General features: G+C 41.6%; 1 pseudogene; it reads left to right on the forward strand.

The window, feature by feature from the left end:
• The window catches only part of LOC101347476 (serine/threonine-protein kinase MARK2-like), a 20,634-nt pseudogene extending 5,724 nt beyond the window's left edge, over window positions 1-14,910 (forward strand).
• Window positions 14,911-14,944: the final 34 nt, after the last annotated feature.

The following is a 14,944-nucleotide window of genomic DNA, read 5'->3' on the forward strand; positions in this document are numbered from 1 at the left end:
TTTGATTCTATGAATTTCTTTATTCCATCCTTAATTTCTTCTATAACCCAGTAGTTTTTGAGCAAAGTGTTGTTCAGTCCATGTGGTTGATTTTTTTCCTTGTTTTTTCTGTTATTGTTTTCTACTTTTATAGCTTTATGGTCAGCAAAGCATCTCTTACTCTTGGGCCCGTGTCGCAGATGGCTGGGTGGCATAGGTGGAGCCTCCAGTCCTCAGGCCCCTGATGTGGGTAGGTGAAGACCCTGCTTAACGGGTAGAGCAGTGTCAAATGTCACAAACCTGCCACTTCATAGCTGGAACAGTTCAAGTTAGACTTCTGGTATATACCCTGTTGTACTGCGATAATGAGAGCGTACACTGTTGAAATGGGCCCACACAAGTCTCTGCAGGGGGAAAGGCACTCAAAGTCTGTGGATCCCTTATGCCTGTGCCTAGGCAAAGGAGCTATGCCTATCCTGAATTCCTGGCTTAGAGGAGCTGGCAGATTATTTTTTCCCATTTATTTATTTGTTCACTCTCCAAGACCAGGAGAATGGCTCAGGGTGCGTGATAGCTCCTACTTCCAGCCCAGGGGACTCGGCAATTGCTGAAGCTGGTCCAGGACCCAGTGCAGAGCAGGGAGTGGGGAGGTAAATGGGGGGGAGGTTTTTCCCAAAAGGGGATGTTTTTGATCTGCATGATCGGTCAGACACAAGTACTTATCCATCACCGATCAAGGGCTGCTTCTCACTGGTTCTGGATGACTGAGTAGACTCTCTGCCACTGTGTCTCTCCCAGTGTGGAAAACGTCTTCCAAGTGCAGCTGCTTGCCTGCCTCACAGCTTACCCCTGAGCTGATCCGGCCTGAAGGGCTCAGGCTCTTGCCGGGTCAGGTCTGGCAACTCCTTGCTCCTTCCAAACTGTCTCTCCCTCCTCCTGCCATTCAGTCTGGTTCCTCAACTTTGCCTTTGATGTTCAGGGCTCCTAGATTGTCATATATAATAGATTCACTTGTTTTTTTTGGGTCTTTTTTGTAAGAGGGAACACCAGAGGCATCTGACTACTCCACCATCTTGGCCCCGCCTCTGATTCATAAATTTTGTCCATCTTCTTCCATAGTCACCCACTACATCTGCCACCCCTAATGGCCTCTCTCCTCTCTGCTTTCTGAAAGCCGATATTTATTCAAAGCCAAATTTATATTTCTGTGACCATGAGCAAGTCACTTCCCATGTGATCATCAGATCCTTATAGACAGAAAGAGAAGATTGGTTGAAAAGGTTTCTAATAGGCAATGAGGAGAATTCGATGACCTCAAGTTCCATTGTCCTAGGAAGTACCAAGCCCAGCCCAGAGCCTGCCTTTTCCTGCCAACTCGTCTAACACTTACCCATTCCCAACTACCACCAACAGTGGTCCTATAATACACTACTTCATGGACTAATCCTTCTCCCAGCCAGTCTGTGAATTCTCTAAGGAACTTATACTTCATCCTCATAGCATCTAATCTAGCCTGTGTTAAAGAACTGACTTGGTACTATCACTACTTTTTGGCGTTGCTTCAGACTGGCTTGGCAACTAGGTTCTTACATCTAGGTTAACCTGTTGAACATAAACAATTTCACAAAACATCAACAACAGACAAGGCCACTCTGTGACTATAATGGATCTAGACAAAAATAAATCCACTCCATAATCATGTCTGAACACTAACAAAACATGAATATTGTCTAATCCACAAAATACCAAACGAACTGGTCTCCCAGATAATATGAGCCATTGTTGCTTTATAAATTACAGTTTTAGCCTCCTCAATTTAATCTGGCTGATCAATAGATAAGATTTATTGAGATTCCTAATCCTAGGATTATCTCGCTTTACTGACAATATCCAAACCAAAGCCATTGCTACTTCCTTAAACCTTCCAAAAAATTACCTAATATAGCCCAAATCCTCGAATAGGTTCTTTCTTAACACCTTAGTACTGAAGATGCCCACGGTTCCTCATAGTATGCATTCTCCCTTCCTGCAATGAATAATCACTCCAATTTGTTCAACTACAGGTGTGTTCTTGGTAGAAAGAATCTTTGCTTAGATAGCATTGGTACTTTGCCCTGGTAAGTGCATACCTAATATTTTCTATAAAAAATAGCATTAAGATTTTTCTACCCCAGGATGATTTATTGCTTTCACAAGGTAAAAATTATCTGAATTACATGGCAAGTGTTGTCTGGAAAGTACAGAGTGAGAGGTTAGTTACATACACAGTCTAGGTTATATGGATCAGAGTTACAAGAAGCGTGTCAGACCAACTGCAATCTTACCATTGTTTTCACTTTCTGTGGTGTCTTCTCACAGTCACAAATATGACAAATTAATCAAAATGCATGCCTCACCCCTCAGTGACTGAAATCAGTAAGCCACAGAAAACTGAAACAACCAAAGACATTTTTTTTCTCTCTTAATAAACACCTTCAAAGCCTTTTGGAGAAAGAAACAATAGGTAAATACATTTCAAAATAAATAATGCCATACTTCTGTTTCACACTTCATAGTCTTCAAAATTCTTTGACATCAATTATTTTTGGATCATGTCCAATCACCAATCATGGCTAAAAGTGGCTAATTTAGCACTGGTGTTCATTATGGAATAATTCATATAAATCCAGAAAGCAACTGTTTTATTTTTCAACAGCTCCAACATGTTATTCATGAAAGCTGATAATCAGTTTATAAGTATATATGTAATCTAACCAATCCAAACATATGAATTCTAAATTCCTTGCAATACCATAACCTCTGCCAATAGCACAGAGTACAGCAGAGTTCTAGTAAATATATTGTTTCAGATTTTGAAGTCAAGTAATAAGTATTAAATGTCTACTGCATACATTTCATTATTTGATAGTCACAGCAGACCAGCAAGGTACATATCAGTTAATTAAAATTAAGCAACATTTCCAAAATCAAAAAGATAATGGTAATGATGGGATTTGAAATCAGATCTCTGGACAAGTCCAGTATTCTATATGTCATGCAAAATTGTTTATTAATGTCATATTGCACCTAACTTTGGGCTAAGCTCTGTACTTTCCTGGAGCTCAGAGAGGTAAAATGAAACACATCTCCTTTTCATGCAAGTCATATTCAAAGGTTTACAGCACCCCTCTCGCTTTATCTTTACTATTGAGGGAAGTAGGATTAACTAAAGAAAGACTTCCTTACAATTTTGCCAATTACCTTCTACCCAGAGTTCTCTAAACTGAGAGTTTCAGGACACAGTCCTCCAGACTGCAAGTCTGTCCAAGACTACTGATGCCAACTGTAAGGAGTTAGGGTCCAACTCCAATGTAAGAGGTTACTGTCCAAATGACTTCCTTCATTTCTGACACCAACTGCAAGTTTGGAGGGTTCTCAAACCCACCCTTAGATTTGATAATTCACTACAAGGACTCAGAGAATACACTGGAAGCTATTATATTCATGGTTACAGTTTATTACAAAGAAGAGATACAGATCAAATTTAGTAAAAGGAAGAGATGTGCAGGGCAGACTCTTGGTGGGTTCTGAACATGAAGATCCCACTGCCCTCAGGACACATTACTTTCCAGGATTCAATATATGACAATAAACTCAGAGTACTGTCAACCAGGGAAGCTCATCCAAGCTTCTTCAAGGTCTACAATTTTTTATTGGGACTTCATTATATAGGCATAATTAATTGATTGATTTCCCACTTGGTTGAACTCAGTTCCAGCTCCCCTACACCAGGAGATCTGGATGATATATGATAAAGGGTGTTATGAGTCACCCTGTCAGTATACACTAACAGGTGTGGTTCCAGGGGCCCAACATGAGTCACCTTGTTAGCATAAACTGTCAGGTGTAGACCACAGGGCGCATCATAAATAACAAAGGCACTGCTATCACTAGGAAAATTCCAAGGGTATAGAGGATACCTCCCAGGATGTGGATATAAAGACCAGACCTCTCTGAGGCAAGACTAAATTCTTTACTCCACACCCCTGATCTGCTTATGCCTTACAGATATGCCTGACAAAGGCAACTGCAATGAAAATAAAAATATTAGCTACACTGGGAGTGTATGATGTGCCAAGACCTGTACGTATGTTTTGTCTAATTCTCACAACAATCCTACACATTTGGTGTGGTTAGGCCCATTTTACAGATGAGAAAATTGAGGCACAGGGCAGTTTCTCAATGTTTTAGAGCTGGAAAATAACAGATTTGACCATGTTGCCATAGCATACTCCTTGGTCTGTTATAGTCACATTCACATTGCCAATTTAATTTATTCTACAAGCATTTATGAAATGTCTGCTATGTGCAAGAAAATGTTCCAGGTGCTGCAGATACAGAGAACAAAACAGAAAAAAATCCCTGCTCTCATGGAGTTAATATTATAATGGGAGAGGCAAACAATAAGCAATAAGTTTTCTGGGGGAAAAAGGTTCAAGACAGAAGTAGGAAGGAGTGCAGAGCCCAGAGATGGGTATATGCCTAGCACATCCAGAGAACAAGAATTACAGTGGCTGTGAAAGAATGAGCAAGGGGTAAAGCAGTCTGGCATTGTATTTTGCTCGCATTAAAAAGAACTCTATGTCGGAGGATTTTGGAGGTTATTGTCTTTTGAGGTGATTAGGTTAAAACTTCTCACAAGCTTCTCTCAATCTTAAGCCTACATGGCAATACCTTGCCTCCAGGTAAAACAGCAAGTCCAACATGCTACAGGGCCTCTCAGACATCTTCACTAAGGAAGGGACCCATATTGAGAACTATTTTTTCCTCAGGAACATCGGTGAGCGTAACTTTGTCAAGATGAAGTTGGCTTGGCACATCCTAACTGGGAAAGAGTTAACAGTGAAGATAATTGACAAGACCTAACAGAACTCTTTCAGCCTCCAGAAACTATGCCACGAAGTAAGAATCATGAAGACTCTCACTTATCCCAACTTAGTGAAATTATTTCAAGTAATCGTGACTGAGACAACACTCTAAATTGTCATGGAGTACCTCCAAAAAAAACAAACAAACCTGTTGCAGTCGGGCCAATTCCGACTCACAGTGACCCTACAGGACAGAGTAGAACTGCCCCATAAGGTTTCAAAGGAGCAGCTGGTGGATTGAACTGCTGATGTTTTGGTTAGCAGCCATAGCTCTTAATGATTGTACCCCCAGGGCTCCATAGAGTACCTAGTGGAGGAAATATTTGAGAACCTAGTGACGCATGGCAGGATGAGGAAAACAAAAGGATGCTCAAGCCAAGCACCACCAGATAGTGTGTACTGTACAGTACTGTCAAAAAAAGTTGATTGCCTACAGAGACTTAAAAGCAGAAAACCTGCTCTTGAATGCTAACATAAACATCAAGATTGTAGGCTTTGTCTTCAGCAGAAAATTTACCTTTGGCAACACCCTCCGTGCCAGTCCTCCTTATGATTCCCCCAGACTAACCCTTCTGGCGAAGATTACTGAGAAACCATCTGAGAACTCCTCTGACCAGATGTACCGAGAACCCATCTGAGAATCATCCTACACATACAATCAATTCCCTGCCTTTTCATGGACAGAATTTGAAGGACTTGTGGAAGTAAGTACTAAACGGAAAATACCATATTCCCTTTTACATGTTTGTGGAGTGTAAAAATCTGCTCAAGAAATGTCTCATTCTCAATCCCAGCAAGAAAGGCACTTTAGAGCAACTCAGGAAAGATTCTTGGATGAACAGTTGTCGTAAAAACAGTGAACAAAGCCTTACATGGAGAAACAGCTAATTATAAGAATACCTGCTGACTGGGTTGATGATATCCATGGGACACAAGGGAAAAGATCCAGAACTCACTGATGGATCAGAAGTACAAAGTGATGACCGCTTACCTGCTCCTGGGCTACAAGTGATTTGAGCTGGAGGGCTACACCATCACCCCGAAGTTCCAGCCTTAGCAGATCTGACCACTAGCAGCACTACTGCCCCATGCCACAAGGTACAGCTTAGTGTCTCTGTCACCCCAAACAGTGGGGTTTCAGTAAGCCTGGCATTCCCACCTCTAATTCCTACACTAAAAATACTGAGAGCAGCATTACAGAAAATAAGGGACATGAGGAGGACCAGGAATTAGGGCAGACGGGTGGCAGCACAGGCAAGGTATGTGCCACCCCCTACCCAGCCTGGAGAGGAATACCACTATGCCCATCCTCTCTGAAAACAGTGACATCTCCACCAGCACAAATCAAAGCAGAAATTCCCCACTTTTGGAAAGGGCAAGACTTGGCCAGGCCTCCATTCAGAATGGCAAAGTCAGCCTAATCATGCCAGGGTCCAGGGCCCCCACAGTTTCTGCTTGTGCCTCAATCTCCCTGGCCCACCTTACCTGTGCCTAGAACTCAAGGCAGCCAGTTACAGCCCAACCAGTCCTCTGGGCTGTGCACCACAGTGTAACTGTGAGAAGCCACATCCCAGCACAGTTCCCCAGCATGTCCCTGTAGCCTCCTCCTTTGTCCACAATATCAACAGCAGTGGTGGAGCCCAACATAGACCCAATTTCCCCAGGGTATGTACAAAGGAAACTCTGTCCACACTGGTCACAACTGTTGTGCAACCAGCGAATTTGCTGGCAGGGAGACACTGGGAGCATCTTTGAGCTTATCTGCAGAAATCTGTGTTTCAGGTGTGCCAGAAGGAAACCAAGTGAACCTGAAAGCAGAAACTGAATAGACATGTTCGAACCTCCAGAGGCTAAGCTGCCCTCACTAAACTTTGCATGGAATATGAAGATCAAGAGCTCATAGAGCCCATGAGATGGTGCGGGAGATCGACAAAGTGCTGGAAGCAAACAGCTGGGAGTTGGAGCTGACCAAGACATGTGTGCTGCTGTGCATGCATGGCATACTGGGCTAAGAGGACTTCATGCAGGGAGGACGGAGGTGTGCAAACTGCCTCGGCGTTGTCTCAATGGCGTACAACTGAAGAGACTATCCGGTACCTCCATGGCCTTCAAAAGCATTTCCTCCAAAATAACCAAGAAACTTAAACTTTAAAAGGCTGCTAGGAGCTACCTGGGAGACAAGAGGAGGGGCTAACAGGCCTCAGGTGCCAGCCAACCACACCCACTCCGTCCCCACCTGGGGGAAACTGCAGAGACTGGAAGATGAGTTTTTCCTGAGGCACTTCTCTCCTCCCCCGACTTTCTCCATCTTTTGTTCTGAGTTTTTGGAGGAAGGGAGATAGATCTGTAGGAATAAACAAAGATAATCTAAATGAGTACAAACAAAGGTTATTTATCAAAAGCTTGCTATCCTATGAGAATCAGCTACCATTACTTGCATTTGGCAGAAACTCCAAGGGAGGTACAGGAATGGGGAAGCTGTATAATGAAATAATGGAAGGTTTCAGGTATACTCTGATTGGAGGTTGTTGGCCAGTGGCAAGCTTTCATAATTCAGGAGGTAAATTATTTTCAACTCATAATTTTATATGCAGCTAAACTATCAATTATGAGCATAGACTAATACATTTATCTGACATGGAGAGCCTCAGATTGATCCCTTAGCTTATATAAGAAACATACTAAAAGATATACTCTATGAAAATGAGGAAATAACACAATAAAGAAGAGAACATGGGATCCCAAAATTGGGAGAGTCAATAGATTAGAGAAAAAATGGAATTGTTAGGATGAAGGTAAAGGGAGATCTCAGGATTTAGAGAATAAGCACTCCAGATTTGACAAGAGAAAGGAGGACTGACTTATCCATTATACACAGTAGACACAGTGCCTAGGGACCAAGATGCTTTTAGGGACTTACAAAAATGTTTTTATTTTGATTTCTTTTAAAAACAGAAAGAAGAAATGAATATCATAAAAATGGATATATAATAATTCAGCCCAGTTTATATTCATCTTTATGCCAATGCAGTTATAAAATATAATCCTTACATACTTTTTTTTTTATGAAGTAAGGGGCCCACAAAGACAAAAGTACCTAGAACCCACAAGAGTCACAATCCTTCCCTGGCCTACAGGAAAAAAAAAAAAAAAAAGAAACTGAATAGTTCATTTGAATACAACAAAATCTGATTGAGACTTCTGTAAAAATTTGTTAGAATAGACTGGTAACAACTATATAGAAAACTAAGCAAACAAAAATCAAGATAATACATAACTTCAGAAATAAGCACATATGTTACTTCAATGAAATTTAAAATTAAAGCAACTGTGATGGTTAATGTTATGTGTCAAAATGGATAGGCCATGATTCTCAGTAGTTTGGTAGATATTAAGTAATCATCTTCATGTTGTGATCTGATGTGAGCAGTCAATTAGTTGAAAGGGGAGTTTCCTTGGGGGTATGGCCTGCATCCAATATATTTGGATGTTCTGGAAAAGCTTCCTCTTTCTCGATCCTGCATCCTACTTGTTATCCTCTGACCTCTGGTTCTTGGGATGTGAGCTAGCTGCTTGCCTCCTGACCTGCAGATTTTGGGATTTGCCAGCTTTTGCAACCCCGTGAACCAGCAGCCTTCCACCTAACCTGCATTTTTTGGTTCACCAGCCCCTGCAACCATGTAAGTCTGGAAAAGCCTCCAGCCTGATGCCGACCATAGATTTGGGACTTGCCAACCCCCACAAATGCTCAAGCCGTTCCCATGAAATAAATCTATGTTGTTGCTGTTGTTAGGTGCCATTGAGTCGCTTCTGACTTACAGAGACCCCAGTCCTGCACCATCTTCACAATCGTAGCTATAAAAATCTCTCTCTATATATTTATATATACGCTTCACTAGCTTTGCTCCTCTAGAGAACTCAACGTAAGACAGGAACTATAACACTGCTGAGAGTTAATATATTATTCAAAAAAATTTCCATTTTCCTAAGTGTTTATGCATTGAATTACTAAGAGCTTAAGAAGTGAGAAATTAGACTGACCTGAATGACAGAAACCTGAGAAATCATGAAATATGTGCTCAGTGGACAGTAAAGAGAACATTTAGTAGATTGTGAAGGCAGAATAAGATTCTAAAAGATGAGGATGAACAGAGAAATGCTGCAAGGAGAGGAAAATGACTGAAAACGAGGAAAGTAAAAAATGTTAAAGCTAATTAATCTAAAGTACCACAAGGAAGCAGTCAATAGGTTAAAATTAGTATGTAAGTATATAACACTGGTTACAAATGTGAGCTCTTCATAACAAGACTCTGGAGAAAAGGTTTAAAAATAGAATAAATACTATCATAATTTAATAATAGTGAGGAGGGGCCAAGATGGTGGAGTAGCCAGACACTTCCTGTGGACCCTCTTACAACAAAGACCCAAAAAAACAAGTGATGCGACTATATATGGCAATCTGTGAGCCCCGAACATCAAAGGCAGAGTTGAGGAACTGGACTGAGTGGCAGGGGGAGGGAGAGATGGTTCGGAAGCAGTGGGGAGTTACCAGACCTGAGTTATGGGCGAGAGCCTGAGCCGAGCCCTTCAGGCCTGAGCAGCTCGTGAGTGAGCAGTGAGGCAGGCAAGCAGGGGTGCTTGGGAGGTGCGTTTTCCGCACCAGGGGAGACCCAGTGCCAGACAGTCTACACGACCACCCAGAACCACTGAGAAGCAGCTCTCATCGGTGAAAGATAAGTACTTGCGCATGGCTTACCGCGTGGATCAAAAACACTTCCCTTAGGGAAAAACCTCTATCCCATTTACCTCCCTGCTGCCTGCACTACACTGGGTCCCGGACCAGCTTCAGCAATTGCTGAGTCCGCTGGGCTGGAAGTAGGATCTGTCACACCCCCAGAGCCATTCTCCCTGCCTTGGAGAGTAAAGAAATTAACTAATGGGAAAAAATAAACTGCTGGCTCCCCTAAGCCAGGAACCCAGGGTAGGCACAGCTCCTTTGCCAAGGCACAGGCATAAGGGATCCACGGACTTTGAGTGCCTTTCCCCCTGCATAGACTTGTGTGGGCCCATCTCAACAGCATAGGCTCTCATTACTGCAGTACAACAGAGTATATATCGGAAGTCTAACTTCAACTGTTTCAGCTGTGAAGTGGCAGGTTCGTGACATTTGACACTGCTCTGCCTGTTAAGCAGGGTCTTCACCTACCCACATCAGGGGCCTGGGGACTGGTGGCTCCACCCACACCACCTAGCCACCTGCGATAGGGGCCAATGAATAAAAGGTGCCCCCCAGTCCTTAAAGGCAACAACATTAGGCACTCATAGTCCAGCTGCAAAACCCACCCACCTACGCGCTCTAGGGAACAGGGACACGCCTTCCTTTTGGACACTCGGGGGTGGCCATCAGCACCCTGCCTTGCTCAGAGTGTGTCCCCCTGCTGCAGCCAGATGCCTGTGCCTACACCAATCACCCATGCCTGTCTACGACTGTAAGTTAGAGCCTACACCACACAGCTGGTGGCTATCTACCTGGGCACCTAAGCTGAATCCATACAAGAGGAGTGGGTGGGTTCCTGAGCTCACATACCTAGCAACAGATCTAACCACCTGGTGACAGGACATTAGAGCTTCAACGATGCCAATAATCAAACTAGCTTACACTAGCAGCCTATCTGGGCATATCAAAACAAAACAAGAAGCTAGGGCACAGTAAGCAAACATAAAATAAATAAGTACAATAACTTATTGATGGCTTGGAGACAACAGTCAATATCAAATCACATAAACAGGCAGTCCATGATGGCTTCAGCAAGCTCCCAAAATAAAGAATCTAGAAATTTTCCGAAGGAAGAAAATTTCTTGGAATTACCGGAGGCAGAATACAAAAGGTTAATATCCAGAACTCTTCAAGAAATTAGGAAGGAAATTAAGCAAAACGCAGAACATGCAATACAGGAAATTAAAAAGATTAAAGAAGAGCATAATGACAAATTTCACAGGCTGCAAGAATCCATACAGAGACAGCAATCAGAAATCCAGAAGATTAACAATAAAATTTCAGAATTAGACAACTCGATAGAAAGTCATAGGAGCAGAATTGAGGCAATAGAAGTCAGAATTAGTGAGATTGAAGATACAGCACTTGACACCAACTTATCTGAGGAAAAATCAGATAGAGGGATTTTTAAAAATGAAGAAACCCTAAGAATTATGTGGGATTCTACCAAGAGGAATAACCTATGAGTGATTAGAGTACCAGAACGGGGCAGGGGGATAACAGAAAATAGAGAGAGAATTGTTGACGATTTGTTAGTAGAAAACTTCCCTGATATCGTGAAAGATGAGAAAATATCCATCCAAGATGTTCATCGAACCCCACATAAGGTAGATCCCAAAAGCAAGTTAGCAAGACATATTATAATCAAATTTTCCAAAACCAAAGATAAAAGAATTTTAAGAGTGGCTTGGGATAAACGAAAAGTCATCTACAAAGGAGAGTCAATAAGAATAAGCTCGGACTACTCAGCAGAAACCATGTAGGCAAGAAGGCAATGGGATGACATATTCAAAGCCAAGAATTATATATCCAGCAAAACTGTCTCTCAAATATGATGGCAAAATTGAGGCACTTCCAGATAAACAGAAGTTTAGGGAATTTGCAAAAACCAAATCAAAATTACAAGAAATTCTAAAGGGAGTCCTCTGGTTAGAAAATCAGTAACATCAGATAACCCAAGACTAGAACACGGGACAGAGCAACCAGATAACAACCCAGACAGGGATGTCACAAAAGTAAATCAAAGCTAAAACACTGAAAATAGGGAAACACATGTCAATATGTAAAGAATGACAACATTAAAACAAAAAAGAGGGATCTAAAAAATGTAGACATAGATTTTTCATATGGAGAGGAATTCAAGGCGTCATAAAGAAATAAAAGACTGGTATAAACTTAGAAAAATAGGGGTAAATATTAAGGTAACCACAAAGAAACATAATTTAATAATAGCTATTATAGTCTGCTAAAATGGCATATGCTAGATGGGGTACTAGTTGGTATATAAAAAGCCTTGAAGACGTTTGCAAATATATTCACAGAAACTTAAGAAAATAATTCAGAATGTCTATCATGATTCTTTTAACTCTATAACAACTTTCCAACAACATGTTCATCCCAAAATGGTGTATACTAATCCATGGATGATTGAGTTGTATGCTTTTAAAAAGAAAAAAAGAGAGAGAGAAAAGATACTCGTATCCAAAACAAAAAAAAAAAAAAAAAAGAAAGACAATAGTTTTCCTCTCAGACAAGAGTCAAAATCATCCCATTGCCATCGAGTCAATTCTCTTGTTGTTAGTTACTGTCGAGTCGATTTTCAGTTTATAGCAATCCCATGTGACAGAGTAGAACTGCCCCATAGGGTTTTCTTGGCTGTAATCATTACAGAAGCAGATTACCAGGTCTTTCTCCCACAGAGCGTCTGGGTGGGTTTGAGTCGACAACATTTCAGTTAGCAGCTGAGCGCTTAACGGTTGCACCTAGGGTATTTAAAAAGATCCATGTCACTTTACAGAAGTAGGAAAAGAAATTGTGCAGATCATGGCACGCTGAGGAAAAGAATACAGGAAAACAGAGACGAGCTATGGTGAAGGTATTAGTGAGCAGTGAGGTACGAGCCAAAAGCTTTCAGACCACTGCAGGGCCCTACCTACAGAACTTGAGCTATTTCACACTTCTCACACACTGGCATGGGTTTGGGAGTCTAGGAGACCACTCAAATGCCACCCAAGAAATAAAAACTAATTTTCCCTGATAAGCATTTTAAGCAAGTTAGCTAAAGCTTGTTGCTCATGTACCTTCTTTCTCAGGCAACCCCTAATATTTGAGAATATAAGGACTAGATAAATTATGAGAATTATCATTTATTGTGTGTTTAACATGGGCCAAGTATATATATTATGTCCTAACATAACACAATTATCTGTCCTACAACCAAAAACACCCTAGCCCTCTCCCCAAAAGAGGATATGAAATCCCACTTTATCTGTTTTTGCAGAATGTTCTTTTTTTTTTTTTTTTTTGGCTGAGTCGAATTCCTCTTTTAATGTCCTGAGATATAAGCTTAACCACTATTAATACATTTTTATGTTTGATAGTAGGAAACTGGAGTGGCAGGAATAAAGAAAAAGAATTGGTATTATATAATACATACAAATATATTCGTGTAAAATTAAAGAAGAAACCACTATAGTTCTCATTTCTATTACTGGTCTCAAGGTAGTAGCTAGTTATTTACAACTTCCTCCTTTCACTACCCATTCCATATTCCCTTTGCCCTTGAAATACATCTTGGCTTGTTATGGCTCCAACTTGGTGGAGTGACCCAAGCCTTTCTTCCTAAAGGGTCTATGCCATTTTAGCAGTCCTACCTGTATTGAGCTGTTATAGTTTTAACACGTATCTCAGGATATAGAAATAATAAAAGCCACCCCAATGGACCTCCTGTAGTCCATACATACTACTCCTTTGTAATATGTACTACTCATTGTGTAGTAGCAACCCAATTCCCCCTTGATACCCATGAGCAATCGCACTAGAATTGTTGCTACTTACTGCTTGCCATGTCTAAATCAGCATATCATCAGTATCCCAGTGGACCAGCATGATATCTTGTGAAATGGAGAAATCATCACAGTCTATGCAGACAAAACAGAGACAGAAGATTGGAGAATTACTAACTCACACACACACACACACACACAATAAAAGACCAGACTTACCAGTCTGACAGAGACTGGATAAACTCTGAGAGTACTGCCGCTGGACGCTCTTTTAACTCAGTACTGAAGTCACTCCTGAGGTTCACCCTTCAGCCAAAGATTAGACAGGCCGGTAAAACAAAACAAAACTAAATGGGCATACCAACCTGGGGGCAAGGACAAGAAGGCAGGGAGGGACAGGAAAGCTGATAATGGGGAACCCAAGGTAGAGAAGGGGAGAGTGTTGACACGTCGTGGGATTGGCAACCAATGCCAAAAAACAATATGTATATTGTTTAATGAGAAACTAATTTGCTCTGTAAACCTTCATCTAAAGCACAATTTTAAAAAAAGCAAATATCAAAGGACATATACAGTATGATGCCATTTATATAAAGTCAGAACATTTAAAATGAAGAAAAGAAGGTTGGAGAATTAATCAATACTTGAGACAGGACCGTGAAGTTGTATTTCTGGTCCTCGAGCTGAAAGCAAGCTGCTTCTGTTCATTTTTACCAGACCAATTACCAATTTGCCTTTTTTACTTTGCCTAATTTACTGGTCTTAACCAGAGAAGTAGCTGCACACCAGGTGCCAGGGAGTGTGTTGATTTGCCCCAGCAACAAAGACACCTGGAACAGCAGCTGAATAGGTGTGACCACCTGATTAAGTTAAAAATACTTCACTGTCTTTCACCGAGATCCATCAGCCTTTTGCATAGTTGTAAATAACTGAAAAATCCATACTTTAAAAAAGAAGAAATTGAGGTCAAAATCACTCAACTATTAAGTGTGTGACCAGGATTCGACCAAGTCTGTCTCCCTCCCAAGTCTAAGTCATCGTCACTAACCCTTATTACCTCAGCGGCTCTGTAATCCCATCAAGTTGGCACTCACATCTGGACCAAGAGATCCATTCAGCGGAATTAATCTCACTTTTCGATAAAGAATTTTTTTAATTTACTCTCCCCCGAATATTAAATAAATTGCAAGGTAAGTGCCGTCAAATGAGAACCAATCGTTCTTCTGCACTATCTAAATGATCTCTGATGGAAGTTCAAAACGTTACTCGCTTCAGATGGCGGTTTCCTAACGTCTCCACATCCTTAACAGTTCTGCCCGGAATTTAGCGGCTCGAGCTCGAGCCGCCAAAGCTGAGGACCCCGCACCAGCGGAGGGTGCCAGAAAGCCGAACCTGCACTCTCCAACAGCAGGCCGCCAGCAGCCCCAGCCCCAGCTCCCGAACTAGGACCAGAGAAGTTTGACGGGGCTGCGCAGGGAGATGAATAGCCGGGAGAG

The sequence above is a fragment of the Trichechus manatus genome, unplaced genomic scaffold (genome assembly GCF_000243295.1).
Source record: "Trichechus manatus latirostris isolate Lorelei unplaced genomic scaffold, TriManLat1.0 scaffold00007, whole genome shotgun sequence".
In the NCBI taxonomy this organism is placed as follows: Eukaryota; Metazoa; Chordata; class Mammalia; order Sirenia; family Trichechidae; genus Trichechus; species Trichechus manatus.